General features: G+C 40.1%; 1 non-coding gene across 1 annotated transcript; it reads right to left on the bottom strand.

The window, feature by feature from the left end:
- Nucleotides 1–2900: 2900 nt before the first annotated feature.
- Nucleotides 2901–3006, bottom strand: LOC122063205. The gene has a single exon (XR_006135256.1). It is a non-coding gene; the product is annotated as a small nucleolar RNA R71 (small nucleolar RNA).
- Nucleotides 3007–20916: the final 17910 nt, after the last annotated feature.

The raw sequence follows: 20916 nt of genomic DNA, 5'->3' as shown, positions 1-20916 counted from the left end.
TACAAAAATCTAAAGAGACCACATCCCAGCAGTGCCTGAAAAAAGCTCCTGGAAAGCCATCAGGCCCTGGAGAACTATCAGGGTCCAAATTCCAAACAACCTTCTTTATTTCTACATTGCCTGGGATATTATCCAAGCTTGATAGGTCCACTTCATCAGTCAAAGACGTGATGCAATCAAGAAGCATTGTGTGCGACTCTAGGGGATGGGCTTTCTGAAAGGCTTCAAAGTAGCTCAATATGTGATCAAGAATAGCATTTTTTCTTAGTGAGATAGGATCTGTCAGGCTTTTTTATTCTTCTAATTGTATTCTTAAGCCTCTAAATTTTTGTATACATATGGACGAACTTAGAATTTTTGTCGCCTTGCTTAACCCATTTGAGTCGAGATTTTTCAGCCCAAAATTTTTCATGATCCTTTAAAGCTTTGACATAAGTTGTCTTAATGTCTGCTTCCTTGTTGAATAGATCAAAATCAAAGCCTTGAACTTCAATCAGGGCTTGAACCTTAGCCAACTTCGCTTTGATTATGGCAAGCTCAAAATTAGGGAAAGAGACCCTTGACCAAGCCCTGATAAGAGGCTTAAGGAGCTTAAGTTTGGCTGCCAATATAGAGCTAGGAGATCCAAAGACAGGCTGAGACCAAGAGTCCTTGACAAGCTACAAGAAAGAATCCCCTTCCATCCAAAATTTATGAAGCCTAAAAGGGCAGTTTCTAGGGTTTGGGACGGAGTCAAATGCAACAAAAAGAGGAGTATGATCTGAGCTAGTACTAGTAAGAACTCTTTGCACAGTATCAGGATATAATAATAACCAAGCATCATTAAAATAAAAAAAATAAAAAATAAAATATAAAAAATAAAACTTCTATCTAGAACTGCACAAACATTACCTTGCTTTGTGTTGTTAGTCCATATAAATTTGCAACCCTAAGAAGAAAGCTGGACCAAAGAGCAAGAATTAACCAGCACCTAGAATTCAGCTACAGAACCTATACTAATAGCACCCAGTCCTCTTTTTTCATGGGAAGCCGTGGTAGCATTAAAATCCCCAATCATAAGCCATGGCAAAGCCAAGGCCAAAATGTAGCCAACTCGAGCCAAAGGTTCCTTTGACAACTCTGAAACAACTAACATGAACAAACGAGACCGTCACCGTATGCTGAAGCCAAACTAATTCCAATGAGATTTGTTGATCCGATGAAGAAAGAACAATCAGAGCATGTCTTTCAAGTTCAGTTTTTCTCTTCAGATTTGTGTTCTCTAGTACTAGTAATTTCAGATTTGGTTTATTCCAGATCTGGTTTTTAGTATTGGTAGTATTTCAAATCTCAATCAAGTTATTTTAATTTAAGGATTGAAGTATGGAAGTTCAGGTAAATAGGCTTCTACAGTAGTCTTCTCACCCCCCCTCTCATTCCTCTTCTTTCTACCCATCATTCTTAAATTAGGTTTTAAATTTTCAGTTTTACATTATTGTTTTCCCTTTCCCCCAAGGTCCTTAACTAGATGCATATGTTGGGTTTGCCCCTCTCTAGCCATGGAACCACCCTTTTATTTTGATTATTTATATTGCATCCCTTCCCCTAAAGCTAAGTAGAAAAGCCCTTGTAAGAGTACTCTCTGGTCAAGTAGGAAAGCTCATATTATTTATGGTGCATTCCTAGGGCTAAGTAGAGATATCTACTTGTGTGCCTCTCTCTAGCTTTATTCCATTTTTATTTTATCTATTTACTTTTCAGCACTTTTACTTTCAGTTATTTGCTTTTTAATTTCGTGGTTTGAGTATTTAAATTCCTAGTTGACGAATGGTTAGGGTTAGATGTGAATGGTTAGGTCGTTCAATTTTTAATTTCAATTCCAATTTCCAATTTCCAATTTCCAATTTCCTTAGTTGTGTTGGTTAGGACGTTCTATTAGATGCATTTATTTTACGTCAGTAGATAGAATTAGATCACCATAATCAATCGTTACACTTTTGTATTACTAAAAGTAGCTAAAAATAAAATGGTTGCTCTCTTTATGTTTGACCCGTTAGCTACACTGATCCGTACGCTTGCGGTTACTTTTAAAATTCAAAAATTTTTTTACCACCGTTGTCAGGGATACAGTTCCATGTTGTTTTTCTCTTTCTTTTGGTAAATCGGAGTGCTTTGTTTGCCTTATTTTTTTTTTCTTTAATTGAATTCCTGAGAAGAACAAATTGTATTAATAGTTGTATCGGTAGAGGTCGCCAAGCCTCACAGTATGATAAAGACAGTTTTCTCCCTATAGAAGTGCCTTAGGAATTGACCTGAGCAACCCCGGATCCCTATCGATAAGCTTAACAAAAATAAAAAAAAAAGTTTTCAAAAAATTTTTCATTCTTTTGTGTTTGTGGTTTGTCTTATTCTAGTTGTGGATAGTGTTCTTTTGCATGAGTGTTGGGTGGGTACGTAGTAGTGCGAATAGGTTAGAAAAAAGAGATCCAACAAGTAGTGACCCTTTATATTTACTCTCTTTAGTACCTTTCAATATGGGAGACAAATAGAAAAACCCTCCACCTAAATCTCTAAAAGATAGGTTCTACCCTACTAGAGTAGCCTAACCTTCCTGCATAGTTCTACCACAAGCCCAGAGCAATAATTTTGAGCTCAAATCTTAGTACATCACTATGTTGCCCCACCTCTATGGGTTGACCTTTGAGGATGCATACCTATTTCTAAGGGAATTTGAAGAGGTATATGTTCTAATTAAGATCCAACAGCTTTCTGATGATGCTATTAAGCCTAGGTTCATCACTTTTGTATTGAAAGACTAAGCTAAGAATTGGTTGTATAGATTACCCACAAATTCCATAGCCACATGGGAGAAATTCACAGTTGTCTTCCTCAAGAAGTTTTTCCCAACTCACAAGACCAATAAGCTTAGAAGTGATATCTTTCAGTTTAGGCAAAAGCCTAGTGAGTCTTTTCCAAACTTATGGAGAGATTCAAGGATCTACTCCAAGAATGCCCTCATCATGGCCTAGACTTATGGCATTTATGTCAAATAATTTATGAGGGTATTGATTATCCAACTAAAAAAATGATAAAGTCTATGTGTCTTGGGGGATTCACATCCTTTACAGATGAAGGAAAGGAATGAAAATTCTTACTTGCTTAGCTGACAAAACCCATGAATGGGAGCCAACCCAAGAGAGTGAAAGAACCATAGGAGGGAAAGGATGTTTTGTGGATAGGATAGTAGCTAAGGAAGCCCACTTGGATAGCCTAATCAAAAAGATTGAGGCAATTGTCCTTAGAAAGCCATCATCAGTCAATTTGGTTAAGATGTGTGCTTGGTGCCAGTCCCCTGGACATGTCATAGAAGAATGCCCCAATACTACTGGGGGCACTTCCAATGAAAGTGTGAATGCCTTATATCAGAATAATCCATATAGTAACACTTACAATCCAGGGTGGAGAAATCACCTAAATTTCTCCTGAAACTAGGGCAACCAAGCAAAGTCTCCCAATTTTCATAATCAAGGTCAATTTGGACCCCAAAGGCCTCCCTTTGCACAACAACATTTTGCCCCAAATACTTTTCCTAGGCCAAATATAGGGCCTCAAGCTAGTTTTCCTAGGCCCCCTTTTTTATCATCTTATCAGCAACCCCCTAGGTTTACCAACACTAGAGAGGCAAGTAGAGTAAGTGATAAAAGAATATGGCCCTCCTCATGACAAGCCATCAAAATCTTAGGAGAGAACTCTCTCAAGTTGTCTTAATTTTGCGTGAGAGGGAGAAAGGAACATTGCCTAGTCCACTAGAGCCTAACCCTAGGCATCAACCTTTCAGTTCACAAGCACCACCTAATGCATCATTGAATGTAGTACAAGGTTAGACCCAACAAGGGCCCTCCAACCAATGTCATGTTGTTTATGCCCTTAGGAGTGGCCAAGAGTACCAATAGAGTGTTCCTAAATCTTCCCCATCTATTACTTCTATTGACTCTCCTTCTATTGAGGACACAAGTGTGCCTCTTGTTCCAGGTTCGTCTAATGAACCTAAAGGTTCTTTTGAAACTAAAGATGATTTGGTTGAGAAAACCAAACATAATTCTTCGGAAAAAGAGCAAATCCTTAACAGTTCTTATGTTCCGCCTATCCTCTTTCCTAATCGCTTGGTAAACAAAAAGAAGACTGCTTCCATGGACAAAATTTTAGAAGTTTTCAAGAAGGTAGAAGTAAACATCCCTTTTTTGGATGTCATATTCTAGATCTCCACCTATGCAAAGGTCCTGAAAGATTTGTGTACTTACAAACGTCACTAGTGTGCCCAAAAAGGCATTCTTGGCAGGTAACATTAGTTTCATAATTACTTAGCCTATAACCGCCAAGTATAAGGATCCAGGGAGCCCTACCATAGCTTGTGTCATAGGCAACACCTACATTGAGCATGCCTTACTTGACCTTGGCACAAGTGTGAATCTTTTGCCTTCCCATATGCACAAACAACTAGGATTGGGAGAATTAAAAGCCACTGGAACTACTCTTCAGTCGGTAGATAGATCTGTTAAAATTCCTAAAGTGATGGATAAGGATGTCTTATTTAAGGTGGGGGAATTTATTTTCCCTGTTGATTTCATTGTGTTAGATACCAAGCATTTCTCAATCAAGGATGAGATCCTAATAATTCTAGGAAGACCATTCATTGCTACCAATAATGTATTAATCAATTATCGGAATGGTTTCCTAAGGTTATCTTTTGGAAACCAAAGTGTTGAGTTTAACATGTTTAGGATAGGCAAGCAACCAAATATGGAAGAAGAGATTAATATACTTGAGGATTATCTAGATTTTTCTGATGATTTAATTACCAACTTTGATATTATTCAGAATTCCAAGAGTATATAGATGATTTGGATGGTGATAGTGAAAATTTCTTTTCTGAAGTCTTGATTCTTCACACACCTATGGAGCCCTTAGTATCCCTTTTCAATTTCATTCCCAAACCTTCCATAGTTGAGCCCTTAAGCTAGATCTTAAGGAGTTGCCATCCAATTTGAGGTATGCTTTCCTAGGGCCTGACCAGACTCTTCCTGTAATAATTTCTTCAGATTTGACTTCTAGCTAGGAAGAGGAATTCCTCAAAGTGTCAGAAGACAATAAGGAAGCCCTAGGTTGGACCATGGCTGACATCAAGGGTATAAGCCCTTTTATTGTGCAACATCATATACATCTTGTGGAGGATTCCAAACCATCCACGGAACCTCTGTGATGATGGAAGCCATTAAGAAAGAGATCCTAAAGTGCTTGGATCATAGAATAATTTATCCTATGTTTGATAGCCAATGGGTATGCCCAGTAAGAACATGTAGTGCCCAAGAAATCTAGTGTTACTGTAGTTCCCAATGCCAACAACGAGCTAATTCCAACCCGTGTCCAATCAGGGAGGAGAGTGTGTATGAACTACATAAAACTTAATGCGGCAACCTGGAACCACTTCCCTTTGTCATTCATTGACCAGATGTTAGAGAGGTTAGCTGGATATGAATACTATTATTTTCTTCATGGATATTTCGGCTATAACCAGATCCCATTTTTTTTAGATGACCAACATAAGACCACTTTTACATACTCATATGGAACATTTGCTTACAGGAGTATGCCCTTTGGGCTTTGCAATGCCCCTGCTACGTTTCAACGATGCATGATGAGCATCTTTTCTAACATAGTTGAAAAATTCTTGGAAGTATTTATGGATGATTTTTTAATTCATGAAAATTCCTATTCTAAGTGTTTTTATCATCTTTCCCTAGTTTTGAAAAGGTGCATATCTAAGAATTTGGTTTTGAATTGGGAGAAATATCATTTTATGATTAAACCTGGTATTATTTTGGGCCATGTAGTATCCAAGGAGGGAATTAAGGTAGATAGAGCCAAAGTGAATTTAATTGATAATTTACCACCTCCCCAATCTGTTATGGATGTCTGGTCTTTTCTGGGCCATGCTGGCTTCTACAAAAGGTTCATCAAGGACTTTAGTAAGTTAGCCCAGCCTCTCACTTCACTATTTACCAAAGATTAAACTTTTGAGTTTTCTAAAAACTGCCTAGAATCCTTCAAGCAACTTAAGAAGGAGTTGACCAATACACCCATTGTTCAACCACCTGTTTGGACTGAACCTTTTGAACTAATGTGTGATGCTTCAGATTTTACCATAGGAGCGATTAGGATTAATAAGTTTCCCACTGTCATTTACTATGGTAGTAGGATCTTAAATGATGCACAACTCAACTATACAATCATTAAATAGAAATTCTTAGCTATTGTGTTTAAGGTAGAAAATTTTTAGTCTTACTTAGTTGGGTCACATGTGGTGGTGTATATTAATCATTCTGCTCTTAGATACCTAGTTCAGAAGAAGGATGCCAAAGCCTGTCTTATTAGGTAGGTTTTACTTTTGCAAGAGTTTGATTTGAAAATTAGAGATAAGAAATGAGTTGAAAACCTAGTTGCAGACCATTTATCCCAGCTTCCCAATTCTTGACTGTCGATTCTCTTGTCAATAAGAACTTTCTAGATGAACAGTTACTTGCAGTGTTCAGTGAACCATGGTTTACTGACATTGTCAACTTCTTAGTTTCGGGTGTGACTTCGGATCATTGGTCCACCCAAGATAAGTATCGTTTCCTTTCCCAAGTCAAGCATTTCTTTTGGGTGATCCCTATCTTTTCAAAGTTTATCCTGACCAAATTATCAGACGTTGTGTGCCTGATCATGAGCAACACTCAATTTTATCTTTTTGCCATGACCATGTATGTGGTGGATATTTTGGACCTAAAAAGACTGTCGCAAAGGTTCTCCAATGCAGATTTTATTGACTCACTCTTTTTAGAGATGCTATTGATTTTTACAAGGCTTGTCCCGCCTACCCATCTTTTAATCGTATCAATAAGAGAAACATGATATCCCTCAACCATATTTTGGTAGTTGAGATTTTTAATGTGTGGGGCATCGATTTCATAGGACCATTCCCTAATTCCTTTGAAAATTTATACATACTTTTGGCCGTTGACTATGTTTCTAAATAGACAGAGACCATATCTTGTAAATCTAATGACCACAAAGCGGTGGTCCAGTTTCTCAAAGAAAACATCTTTTTTGACTTTGGTACACCACGAGCTATAATTAGTGATTTGTAATCGACCTTTTGAGGCCTTAATGAAAAAGCATGGGATTACTTATAAGTTATTTATCCATTGTCACCCCCAAACTAGTGCCAAGTGGAGGTGTCTAATAGGTAGATTAAACAAATCTTGGAGAAAAATGTTAATCCCAACCATAAGGATTGGTCCCTTAGGCTCATTGATGCCTTGTGGGCCCATTGGATTGCATTCAAGATCAACCTTGGTCAGTCTCCCTACCATTTAGTGTATGGAAAAAGCCTGCCATTTACCAATTGAATTGGAGCATAAGGCCTTTTGGGCCATCAAGAAGCTTAACTTTGATTTGTCTGATACTGGTATTCATCGTAGGCTCCAACTATCTGAGTTGGAGGAACTTAGGAATGATCCCTATGAAAGTTCTAAGATTTACAAGGAAAAGATCAAAGACTTCTATGATAAGCACATTCTGCATAAATCTTTTGTAATTGGTGATAAGGTCTTATTGTACAACTCTCAGTTGCATCTTTTCCCTGGTTAGCTTAGATCCCGATGGGATGGCCCATTTATTATTCATAATGTATATCACCATTGGGCTGTGGAGATTCTAAATCTAGGAACAGGGGTAATTTCGAAGGTTAATGGTTACCTTCGAAATTATGGAAAGCATGTTGCATGACTCGTCCTCACTGCATATGTGTTGAGCATTGAGAATTAATAAATTATTATTTTGAGGAAAATTCTTAAAATGCCATCGAGACGTGCTCAACCTTAGAAAGAACCACAACACTAAAAGAGGGGTTGACCTACCAGAGCTACTCCTTATGTGTTTGTGGATGATGAGAGAGAAAGTGACTCAGCATTAGGGACAAATGTACTTGTTCCTGCATCTGCCCCTGCAGTAGTAGCACCTATGCCACCTCCTGCACCACCAATACTTACAGCACAAGATGTGGTAGCTATAGTGACTAGCATGGTCCAGGGTATTCAAGAAGGGTTGCAACAGACAATACAACAAAGTATACAACAGTAGCAACAACAACAACAACAGAATAGGATATTTGAGGAACTGGCTACAGTTATACATGCCAGAGAAACTTCACCTAATCATGCATCTGCGGCACCATCTCCAGTTCCTATGGTCCTTACTTCTTAGTTTGCTTTTGGAGCCCCAGTTATAGAACAGACCACCAGTGGGCACGTAACTCAACCAGTGCCAACCATAGGCATTCAGACCAGATAGCAAACATTAGAGACCCCTCCAATAGTGGAGGTATGGACAGACACCAGTAAATTGATGGAGAAATTTCAAAAATATCGACCTCCATACTTCAGTGGGGCAACCCATGACCCATTAGCTCCTTCCAAATGGGTGGAGGGAGTTGAAAAGGCACTGGCAGTACTAGGCTATAATGACGAACAAAAAATCATGTGTGCTACATACCAGCTGTAAAATGAAGCCCATGCTTGGTGGAAGGCTACTAGACCCATTTTATTAGCTACACACCCATAGCCCATTTAGGATAAGTTTGTAGAGGTGTTTTATGGGAACTATTTCCTTATCAGTGTGAGAGATAGAAAAGAAACAAAATTCATGGCATTGGTCCAAGGGCCCAAGTCAGTGTTGGAATATCAGTAGTAGTTTGAGGCTTTGTACTATTTTTCCCCAGAACATATGAAGAACGATAATGCAAAAGCAAAGAAATTTGAGACGGGCTTGAGGTCCAGCATTGGAACTATGTTAGTTACACACCGGCTCCACTCTTATGCTGAGGTGGTCCAAATTGTCAAATCCATTGAAGACAAGCAGAGGGAGAGTTATCAGACTCAGGTAGCAAGAAGGGCCAGGATAGCCAATATAGGGAAATAGTTTGGAAGATTTGCAAAGGGAGCTTCTTCTTCTGCTATGGTATCTAGATAGAGAGATACTAGTCAAGCTTTTGCTTAGTCTCAACCGGCCATTTCCACTACTCTGCCCATTACTGTGAGATGTTATGTATGTCAGCAACCGGGGCATTACGCAAGGTTTTGTCCTCAGAGAAAATCCAGAGAACCAAGTGTGACTTCTTCTTCTACATCTACCAAGAAGCCATAGACATCTGGAAAGGTTTTTGCATTGACAACTGAAGTTATACCTAGAGTAGTGACATGTACAGTACTTGTTTCCATGGTATCAGCAGTTGTTTTATTTGATTCTAGTGCATCTTATTCTTTTGTGTCTTCTAATTTTTCCCCAAGAATGGGAATAAAACCAAAAAATCTAACATACAAGTTGTTGGTTAGTACACCTACTGGGTTTATTGTAGATTTAGAAGATGTTTATGAGCCCTATACTATTCAGATATGTGGGCGAGATAAGATAGCTCACCTGATCTATATAGACATGAAGGATTTTCATGTGATATAGGGTATGGATTGGTTATCAGCATACCGAGCTTGTGTGCTTTATGTAAAGAAGAAGATATTGTTTAGACCCCGAGATGGAGATGAATTGTCCTTTCAGGGTCACAAAAAGGATCAGGCTAGGAAGTTGCTGATTTTTGTTATCCAAGTATAGAAACTATTAGAGGAAGGATGTGAAGCTTATCCAGCTTGTGTTCAAGATACCACCAAGAAAATTGTAACCCTAGAAAAACTAGTAGTAAGAGAATTTCTAGATGTATTTCCTAAGTATTTGTGCAGTGTACCCTAAGAAAGGGAGATAGAGTTTTGGTGCATCTCATTCTTTTGTGTCTTCTAATTTTGCCCCTAGAATGGGAATAGAACCAAAAAATCTAACATACAAGTTGTTCGTTAGCACACATACTGGGTTTATTGTAGATTTAGAAGATGTTTATGAGCCCTATACTATTCAGATATGTGGGCCAGATAAGATAGCTCACCTTATCTGTATAGACATGAAGGATTTCCATGTGATATTGGGTATGGATTGGTTATCAACATACCGAGCTTGTGTGCTTTGTGTAAAGAAGAAGATATTGTTTAGACCCCGAGATGGAGATGAATTGTCCTTTCAGGGTCACAAAAAGGATCAGGCTAGGAAGTTGTTGATTTTTGTTATCCAAGTTAGAAACTATTAGAGGAAGGATGTGAAGCTTGTCTAGCTTGTGTTCAAGATACCACCAAGAAAATTATAACCCTAGAAGAACTAGAAGTAGTAAGAGAATTTCTAGATGTATTTCCTGAGTATTTGTGCAGTGTATCCTCAGATAGGGAGACAGAGTTTTGTATTGACCTAATACCTGGGGTAGCACTTGGGTCTAAGGCACCATATAAGATGGTCCCTACTGAACAGAAAGAATTGAAAGAACAATTGCAAGATTTGTTGAAGAAGGGTTTTATTAGACCCAGTGTATCACCTTGAGGAGCTCTAGCCTTGTTTATGAAGAAGAAAGACAGGAGTATGCGGATGTGTATTGATTATTGAGAATTGAATAAGTTGACAATTAAAAATTGAATCCCACTACCCCACATTGATAACTTGTTTGATTAGTTGCAAGGTGATAGTACATTCTCCAAGATTGATCTAAGATCTGGGTATCATCAGTTAAAAATCAAGGCGAGTGACATACAAAAGACAACTTTCAGGACTAGGTATGGCCATTATGAATTTGTGGTTATGCCATTTGTATTGACAAATGAACCAACGAAATTTATGGGATTGATGAATAGGGTGTTCCATGACATGCTGGATCAATATGTCATAGTGTTTATAGATGACATTTTGATTTATTCCAAGAGTAGAGAAGATCATGCAATACACTTGAAATCTGTATTACAGAGATTGAGGGAGAAGTAGTTGTATACTAAATTCAGCAAATGTGAATTCTAGTTGTCACAAGTGAGTTTCTTGGGATATGTTGTATCTGCTAGAGGTATTGAGGTTAATCCTGGAAAGGTTCAAGCAATATTGGATTGGGAGTCACCAAAGAATGTTAGTGAAATTCAAAGTTTTCTGGGTTTGGCAGGTTATTATAGAAGATTCATTAAAAATTTTACTCAGATTTCTGCTCCTATGACTCGGTTGACAAGAAAAGGAGTCAACTTTGAATGGACAGAGGAGTGTGAAAATAGTTTTCAGGAATTAAAGAATCGACTGGTAACAGCTCCAGTCCTTGCTATCCTTTATGGTACCTCAGGCATGGTAGTGTATAGTGATGCATCCAAACAAGGTTTAGGATGTGTGCTAATGCAAAATGGCAGAGTAATTGCATATGCTTTTAGGAAATTATGGGATTATGAGAAGAATTATCCTACTCATGACCTAGGATTGGTAGCAGTTATTTTTGCAATGAAGATTTGGCGTCACTATCTGTATAGAGAAAAATATGATATCTATAGTGACCATAAGAGCCTCAAATATTTTTTCATCCAAAAAGAGTTGAACATGAGCCAGAGAAGATGGTTGGAATTGTTGAAAGACTATGACTGCACTATCCATTACCATACAGGTGTGAGGGTAGCGGCCAGAAAAAGGACCTTCTTTCCCTTTTGGTGGGGGAGAAAAAAACTTTTGCATTCAGTTCTCTCTCCTCTCTTTCTCTTTCTAGAGGAAGGGTGTGTCGTGTGTGCTTACTTGCAAACCTTGCACTACCGTACCGCCACTCGGAGATACGTGGGGGCCTATTTCATAGGAGTGTAAAGGTCATCATTGAGACGGGTATTTGATGATGGTCCAATACGGGGGATCGAGATCATACAAAAGGGGTTTGGAGTCGCCACCTAGGACTATGGGCCTAGGACCTAGGGGTAGGCCTAATTCCCGAGAAAAGGACCCAAAAATTGGTCTGGTCTAGTGACTTAGGGTACATGTCAGGTTGTAGAGTTAGTAAGGTGTTAGGCGCCCAATCTACCTGGTTTAACTGGTCTTCCTACTAGATGCTTGAGAACGAACAATTTCCACAATTATTTCTATTTCGCATGCATGACTGAGTTATCACACATATATACATTAACTGAATTTAATTAATTATGTACACTAAAACAAGGTCAATAAAAAAGTCTACATTATGCTAATTCGGGTGAGAGATTATACCTGAGCTTAACCCCTGTTTAGGGTCAAGAGGGGTGGACCCCCGATTAGTGCTTGAACAAACTTTCTTGTGGGTTCTCCCGGATCAGGGGAAGATGGTCTTGACCTCCAACTTTTTTTTTCAAGAGATGCTGATTATGGTAATATTTGGACAGGGTTCTGGCTAGGAATGGTTACTTTTGGATTTGAATTTGGGCAGAGCTTCCGCTAGGGAAGGCTACTTCTAGGCATAGGCTGAGGTGTTAGTTCTACAAAGCTTCTGCTAGGGATGGGCTACTTCCAGATTTTGGCTGAGGTGGTACTCCGACAGAGCTTCTCTTAGGGATAGGCTATGGGAGGGCTAGGCTGAGGTGGCACTCTAGCAGAGCTTCCGCTGGGGATAGGCTATGGGAGGGCTAGGCTAAGGTGGCACTCTGGCAAAGCTTCCGCTAGGGATACACTATGAGAGGGCTATGAATATTATGGGAGGGCTATGAACGCTATGGGAGGGCTATGATGAGGTGGCACTTTGACATAGCTTTTGCTAGGCACTTCGATAGAGCTTCCGCTAGGAATAGGCTATAGGAGGGCTTATGCTAAGGCTTGATGAAATTCGAATTATTGAGGAACTTCGAAGGCCCGAAGAACACTTCAAATCTATGAAGATTGCTTCAAAGTCTTGAAGAACCTCAAAGGGGGGAAATGAAGGCAAAGTTTCTCCTACATAAAATGCTCACTCAAAAAATTTTGGATGATTAAAAAACTTTGAAGGCCCAAAGAACACTTCAAAGATTTAAAGAATTATCAAGATTTCTTCGAAGACTTGAAGAACCTCAAAGGAGGGGAGGAGAGAGGGCAGAGCTTCTCTACAAAGGGTGCTCATTAGGAGGCTTTAGTGTGTAAAACCAAAGGGAGGGGGGCGTATTTATAGATTTTTTGGGCCAATGGCATGGAAATGGAGATTTCCTTGGTCAATGGGGTAAAAAAGTAGATTTTCTTAGCTAATGGAGTAAAAAGTAGATTTTTGGGCCAATGGTGTGAAGGATGAATTTTTTTTGGCCAATGAGGTGAAAAAATGCTTTTCTTGGCCAATGGGGTGAAAGAAGTAAATTTTTTACCAATGGAGAAAAAATATGTTTTTTTTTCCAATAGAGTGAAAAAGATGCTTTTTTGGCCAATGGGAGGTTACGGTGTAGGGTATGCTAGCAGGGCAGTGCGGAGTACACAAGTGAATGAAGAGGGAATCTCATCAAAAATTCGATCATCGGAGTGAGGATGCCGGTCACCGACGTGGGGCACACAAGGATGGTGCACGCAGGGAATGCAAGGTTGGTGCATGTGGGGTGCTCAAGGCTGGTGCACGTGGGGGTGCGTAAGGCTGTGGGCTGGTGCACGCAGGGCACGCAAGGTTGTGGGCTGGTGCATGCAAGGGTACACGGGGTTAGGGTGTGGGTGCTTGCGTGGGCAGGGTTTAAGTGCTCATGACAAGGTGTCGGTGCTCGCATGGGTGGGGTTTGGGTGCTCATGGCACGGTGTGGGTGCTTACATGGGCGGGGTTTGGGTGTTCATGGCATGGTGTGGGTGTGCATGGTTTATCTTTTGGGAATGATTGTGGGAGATCTGACGGTCTGATTTTGATGCACTATATATTATTGGAATCATGATTTCGAGTACTATGCATCTGTATAGTTGCTTTGAACCGAATTCCTTCGTATATAAAAAGTCATAATTGGACCCTTCTTTTCTCTCACACGGGATTTCTAGGATTTTTGGGTGAGTATGGAATGTTTCTAGGTTGGGTCACCTTAATCAGTTGTCATCTATGTCGATCGAAAGCGAGAGGTTGCGTCCACGATCCTTTAGTCATCATAGCCGGGGGAGGGTGACAAAATTGGATGTCTATAGAATGCCCTTTTTTGGCCAAAGCCTATGCCAACAGTAGAAAGGCAAAGAAAAGAACGACCACATTTTATCACCCAGAGCATATACTATCGTCATCTTGCACATCAATGACAGAGTTGAAAATACAAAAAATAATATCTCTTAACTTCTTCAAAGTTTAAGATCTTACCTGGGCCGTCGATCGTAGGAAAGAAATTTGAACCCTTTCAATCCTGTAGAAGATGTTGAGCCATCGTTTTGCAGAGATGGGAAACCTCCTTGTAAAAGATGTTAGTATTTGAGTTTGTTCTTGAGCTATCATTTGCAGAGATTTAAGCCTTCCCTGCAAAAGATGTTAGTGTTTGAGTTTGTTCTTGAGCCATCGTTTGCAGAGATTTGAGCCCTCCCTGCAAAAGATGTTACTTGACTCTTGACTTTCCTAGGCTGGGCTTTTGTGTGCCAGTCTATGGAATTGACCAATGAGATTGGGTTGGTTTAATGAAATTGGGCAGTGTAGGGCCGGTTCAATGAAATTAGGCCACATAGGACCGATTTAATGAGATTGGGCCACTTGGGGCCAATTTAATGAGATTGGGCCACCTAGGGCTGGTTCAATGAAATTAGGCCACATGGGACCGATTCAATGAGATTGGGCCACTTGGGCCGGTTTAATGAGATTGGGCCACCTAGGGCCGATTCAATGAGATTGGGCCACTTGGGGCCGGTTCAATGAGATTATTTTTTTCTTGATTATTGACTTTTGACTTTTGATTTGGATTCTTGAATTTGGAGCTTTGAATTAGAATCTTGATTTGCTTTTGACAATCTGTTTTGAATCTGACTTGAATTTGATTTGCATTTGACTTGAATTTTGCTTTTCACTTGAATTTGATTTTGAATTTGACTTGGACTTGATTTGCATTTGATTTGAATTTTTCTTTCTGAATTTGATTTGCATTTGATTTGAATTTTGCTTTCACTTGAATTTGATTTGCATTTTGTGGTAGGAATCTTTGATTTGCACCTTGAAATTGGAATCTGGATGAATTCCATTTTTTTTTTTCTTTTGAATCCAACTTTGATTCCATTCTCAGTCACTATGTGCCTTCGGAATCCAATTTAGTTTACCCAAAACTCGCATTTGCTGAATTTCATGTACAACTGCTATTCTCTTAGCCTTTGAAGTACCATCCGCAAGTGTTGTGCATGCTCTTCTTCAATCTTTGAGTCTATCAAGATGTCATCGATAAAAATGATGACCCACTTATCGAAAGAACATCATAAAATACTTGGTTCATCAGATCCATAAAAGCTACCGATGCATTGGTCAACCCAAAAGATAGCACTAAGAATTCATAATGACCATACTGGGTCCTAAAGGCAATCTTAGGTACGTCGTTGCTCTTTATCTTGAGCTGATAGTAACCAGACCTGAGATCAATCTTCGAGAATACTTTAGCACATTGCAACTGATCAAAAAGGTTATCTATATGTGCCAACAGATACCGATTCTTGATGGTCAATTTGTTCACTTCCTGATAATCGATGCACATACGCCAACTCCCATCTACTTATTGGCAAACAGAACTGGAGAACCCCAAGGAGAAACACTTGGGCGTATAAATCCCTTCTCTAGAAAATTTTGCAACTGAGTCCATAACTCCTTTAATTCGGGTGGTGCCATTTTGTATGGAACTTTAGACACTGAGGCTGCTCCGGAAACTAAATCAATAGCAAACTCTAACTCCCTATCAGGCAGAAGCCGGGTTAGATCATCTAGGAAGACATCGGGGAACTCCCTAACTACATTCAATTCTTCTAATGGTGTGACCTTTGCTTCCACATCTTGTACTGAAGTTAGGTAGCCCTGACATCTGTCTTCCAATAATTTTACCGCCTATAAGGTAGAGATGAGAAACTCTTTGGGTCGTTTTGTTTTATTAGCTTGATACACCAGCTCTTCACCTTCATTACTCACTACTTTAATTTTTTTCTTGATGCACATCACATTTTCCTGGTGAGTGGATAACCAATCCATGCACAATATGACATCAAAATTTCGCATGTTAAATTTGATAAGCTGGGCATCTAGCTTCTTTCCACCTATTTCAACGGGACATGGTCCATACACTTCATTTAATTGTGCTATCTTGCCTATAGGTGTGCTAACAATCAATTACTCTCTAGAGCCCTGGGTATCATGCCAATTTTTCTAACAAATCTTTTAGATATAAAAGAATGTGATGCTCCAGAATCAAATAACACATAAGTTGGTATACCCAAGATAGATAGGATACCTGCTACAACATCGAGGCTTGCTTCAACCTCTTTAGTTGATAATGCGTACATTCTCCCTTGAGGCAGGCCCCCTTGAGTTAATGCGGGTCTATAAGTAGGAGGCTATCCTAGTGCAACAACTGGCTTGTACGGGCAATCCTTTGCAAAATGCCCTAGTGAATTACAAACATAGCACTTGTTTAGGGAGGCCTGCACTGGTACTGGTGCTCTCTGTATCTGGCTTGGTGCAATGGAAGGACGAGGTGGTCGCGGGGCTGTAGGCACCGTACTAGTGTTCGGGCGAAAAGAATTAGTATCCGATCTACTAGCTAATCTGGCCATGTAACCTAATGATCTGTAAGGTTGCTGATATAATGGACCATTAGTCCGCATAGGGGTTAGACCTCTTCTAAAGTCCAGGGGTGGTGGAAGACTCTCCCTTTTGCTTGTCTTCCATAGTCTTGGCCTTTTGTATAATTTGGGCATAGTCGGTCAAATGCATAGCCCCTAAAATTGTACCAATAGACACTTTTAGCCCCTTCAAAATTTTTTTTGCCTTTTCCTTTGTTGTTTTCATGTCTGGAGGAGAAAAGTAGAATAAATCCTCAAACTACTATTGGTATTCAAGGACGGACTTATTTCCCTGTGTCAAGGTTGAGAATTCTGCTTCCTTCCTATCTCTGAAGCTGGTGGGGGTAATAATTTGACAAGAACAATTCCTTAAATTGTTCCCATGTCGGTTCTGGATGGGTTGCTACAAAGATAGGCTTAGAAGCCTTCCACCATAAATTAGCTTCATTCTTTACTGTAACCCAGCACATATGAGCTTCTGGGATTCTGTACATTCTACCACCTCAAATATTTTTTCCATCTCTTTGATCCACTAATCCAGCTCTAAAGGATCACTCCCCACCTTGGTGAAAATAGGTGCAAGTGCCTCTTGAAGGATTCCACCACCTTTGTAGTAGTGGTAGCCAGTGGATAGAATGGGGGATAAGCCGGGTAATACTGATACGGGGGTGGCTTCATGTATGGAGAGGTGCCATAAGAGAGAACCGCGAAGTAGCCATAGGTGGAGTAACCCCTGGTAGGTCCTATGGTGGTATTGTAGGTGGTGCACTCCCTTGGGTATCCACAGGTGGTGCTCGAGGAGATGCACCCCCTGTTTGAACTCCAGCACCAGGCACAATAAGAGGATCTTATAGAAAAGGTACCCCACAAGGGTGTTAACCCATTTGCATAGGGTTCAACTGTTGGTGCACAACATTTATAAAGGTCTGTTGTTGCTGGAGTAATTGCTACTGGAATGCCTGTTGTGACTATTGAATAAGAGCCGCAACATCGTTGGGAGTAACAATGGGAGGCGGATTTGGAATCTCATATGAAGGTGAGTCCTCAACTATATCTTCTTGTCCAGGACTCACTCGGGGTCGAGTTCCCCGGGGGTTAGGTGGTCGTCCAATAGGACGGGAACCACATGAGGCCCTCCTTGCACTACTACTGGATCTAGTACGTACCATGGTGTTTTGTACCTGGATTGCATCAAAATTAGGTACAATTAAGTGCCACATTTGTCGCATATAAGTACATATTAAATGCACATTATGCCTCAAATTATGTAGTCATAGTGCATTCCATTATCATAGCACGCATCCCAAGCATTGATTTCCATTTAGTAAAATTATTAACCCACATAAGTATGCACAAAGATTTATTGCACAACATCTTATACTTTACGCAAAAATGGGATCCTCAATGCTTGAAGAACAAATCCCCAAAATTTGGGATTTTTTGGCCCAAAAAAACCCACACCGGCGGATTATACAGTGGGTGGGCTTGGTTCAGGACCCACCGGTGGCAACCCACCCATCGTGCGCGTGACACTATTATAAAGGGCAAAAAACCCTCATTTTTCAAAACACTTCATTCTTCTCTTTTCCCTCTCTTCTCCAAATTGCCCAAGGCAACAAGAGAAATCTAGGAGCCCTTCACAAGCACTACTCATGCCTACATTTGGATTCAAAGTTCTCTAACACCATCTTCAACCTCAAGTCAGTTGTTTTCTTTTCCTTCTTTTTGAAATTTTGGTTGTTCTAGTTCAACATCCCCAAAATTCATTTTCTTCTAATTCCTTCCTACTAAAATGAATGTAGTGTGTGGGTATGATGTTTACTTCATGATTCTCACCTTTAATCATCATATATGTCGTCTCTATGGATTATTTAACCCTATATCTCAATTTTTTTGCTGTTTTAGGGTTTTTCCCATTTTCTCTCTTCTTTCTTGCACAATGCATGTTTCAATGAGTCTATCCACTCACATTTGGTTGCATAATAGTTGTAGGAGTGTCACATTTCACATATGCACCACCTTTCTCATCTTGGCATGAATTTACTCCATTCCTAGGTTAGGGTTCCTTGGGAAATTTGGGGGTTTCCTCTTGTTTTGACCTCAAATATGTTGTCAAATGTCTACTTGTATGAAATTGAATCCTCCTTCACATCTTATTGCAAAAATCTCCTCAATGTTTTGGATATCCATGGTTAATGCTTTTCTCTTTATGAAATTCTTCATTTTCTTTATTTGGAAATCTATTAATGCCTTGGATTGTTGCTAACTTTGGAAATTTCATGAATCCATGTCTTAGGTAGCTGTATTCATTTCTTATATCATAATCGTATAATGTTTCAAGTATCATGACCCCATGACATTCACTTGTCAATACGTGGTTTTGTCAATTTACCACTCATATATGAGTACATTGTGACTGGCATTTCACTATAGAGCCTTTTCTCTTTTATCTGTCATTCTACATACATTTGCCCCTAATATGTGCTTCACTTGAGTGTCATTTTCCATTACTTTTACCTGGTAATGACCTTGCTATCTTGATCTTTCCTTCATCCCTTTTTTTTACCATTTCCTCTTGAAATCTTACCGATTTCTCATGTTTTCTCATGAATTTTGCAGAATGTCTTCTCGCAAGGGTAAAGGAGCTGCTTCTTCGTCTAGGAGTGGACATGCCCCCAATAGAAAGAGTAGGGGTACAACTGATAGTTCCTCTAGTCACAGTGCCTGGGCCAGAAGGAGTGTTCCCGAGGATTTGAAGGACTATGATGACAACACTTTCCACAGTCTTGAGGCTGCCCTCTCTTAGTCCACATTCTCCAAAAGGCCAGTCCTCATGGAGAAAACTGTGGTGGTAGGGGATTTTACTCGGGGGCAGATGCTCGAGAAATTTACTGCCTTGGGCTGGGAGGCCATGCTTTCCATCGACACTTTCTGCTACCCAGACCTCATCAGGATGTTCTACTGTAACCTCAAGATTTCTACAACGACAGAGTGTATACCCTCACCAGCCGGGTGAAGGGTCGAGACATCTGGCTCTCCATTGATCTATTGGCAGGGATCTTAGGCATCTCCTTGGAGGGTACTTGGTATAACTACCCTCCTAGGGGTAAGGCCTTGGGCCCCCATATGTGTGAGACCCTCCATAGGCATGTCTATGAGACCATTTATGGCTATGCCATCCGCCCCGAGTCCGAGATAGGCTTCCTTCTAGAGGTTTGGGTTTTTAGCCATTTAGTGCAATTCAACCTACTTCCTCGGGCTGGGCACTGGAATCAGGTGAACTTTATGGCAGCATACACAGTATACTAAATTTACATGGCCCTGGAGAATGCCTCTCGCCTATGCATCCCATATGTGATTATGAAGACCGTGGAGTACCATACGGCGCACCCATCTGACAGCAACTACCCTTACACCCGGTCACTTACCAAGGTGTTCGAGTACTTCCAAGTAGATCTTGGGGGTGAAGAGGAAAAATCTCCATCGGATAGATTCTCCCGGGGCATCTTGCTTAAGATGAAGCTGTATAATCTGATGGATCCCGCAATGGGGAAGGCAGCTTAGGAGGAGAAGGATGAGGACTATGTCCTCGAGGCTGAGCAGGATAAGGTGATGGAGGATGAGGTTCCCATCAATGTGGCTGCACCATCTCCAAGTGGGGCCTTTGACTTCTAGGGTATGTTAGATAGGTTGAAGGCACTCCAAGAAGGTCAGTAGAAGCTCTTGAAGGGACAGGAGGAGTGTGTCACTCGAGAGACGGCTATTCAGGTGGCATTGAGGCATGTGTCCATGGAGGTGGATGACTTAGATAATACAGTGTACTCAACCTCCAAGGACATAGCGGTGAACCTGAAACACCATCAAGAGGAGGTGGATTTGGTGAACCACCATTTCGACTACTATGATAGTTGCCACCACATCAACTCCAAATCTTGGGTGGAAGAGGTGATTGACCTAGATGACGATTGATGGAGCAGCAAATTTGGGATTATGTTCTCTTTTCTTCTTCTTCTTCTTCTTCTTCTTCTTCTTTTTTTTTTTTTTTTTTTTTTTTTTTTTTTTTTTTTGTACTTTTGGTTTTGGAAAGCTACTTATTTTCCTTTGTTCCGCCTATTCTCCTCTCTAGTCTTATTGTATGAATTCTCTCAGGTGTATAAAAATCTTCTGTGATTTATAATGTTCTCTTTTCTATGTGAAACCTTTTCGGATACTCTCTTTTTATGAATGCATCACGCCAAAATTTTAAGTTATATGTACTTTGGATTTTAT

This window comes from Macadamia integrifolia, unplaced genomic scaffold, assembly GCF_013358625.1.
Source record: "Macadamia integrifolia cultivar HAES 741 unplaced genomic scaffold, SCU_Mint_v3 scaffold125, whole genome shotgun sequence".
NCBI lineage: Eukaryota > Viridiplantae > Streptophyta > Magnoliopsida > Proteales > Proteaceae > Macadamia > Macadamia integrifolia.
This window is presented reverse-complemented; position numbering and strand designations above follow the sequence as displayed.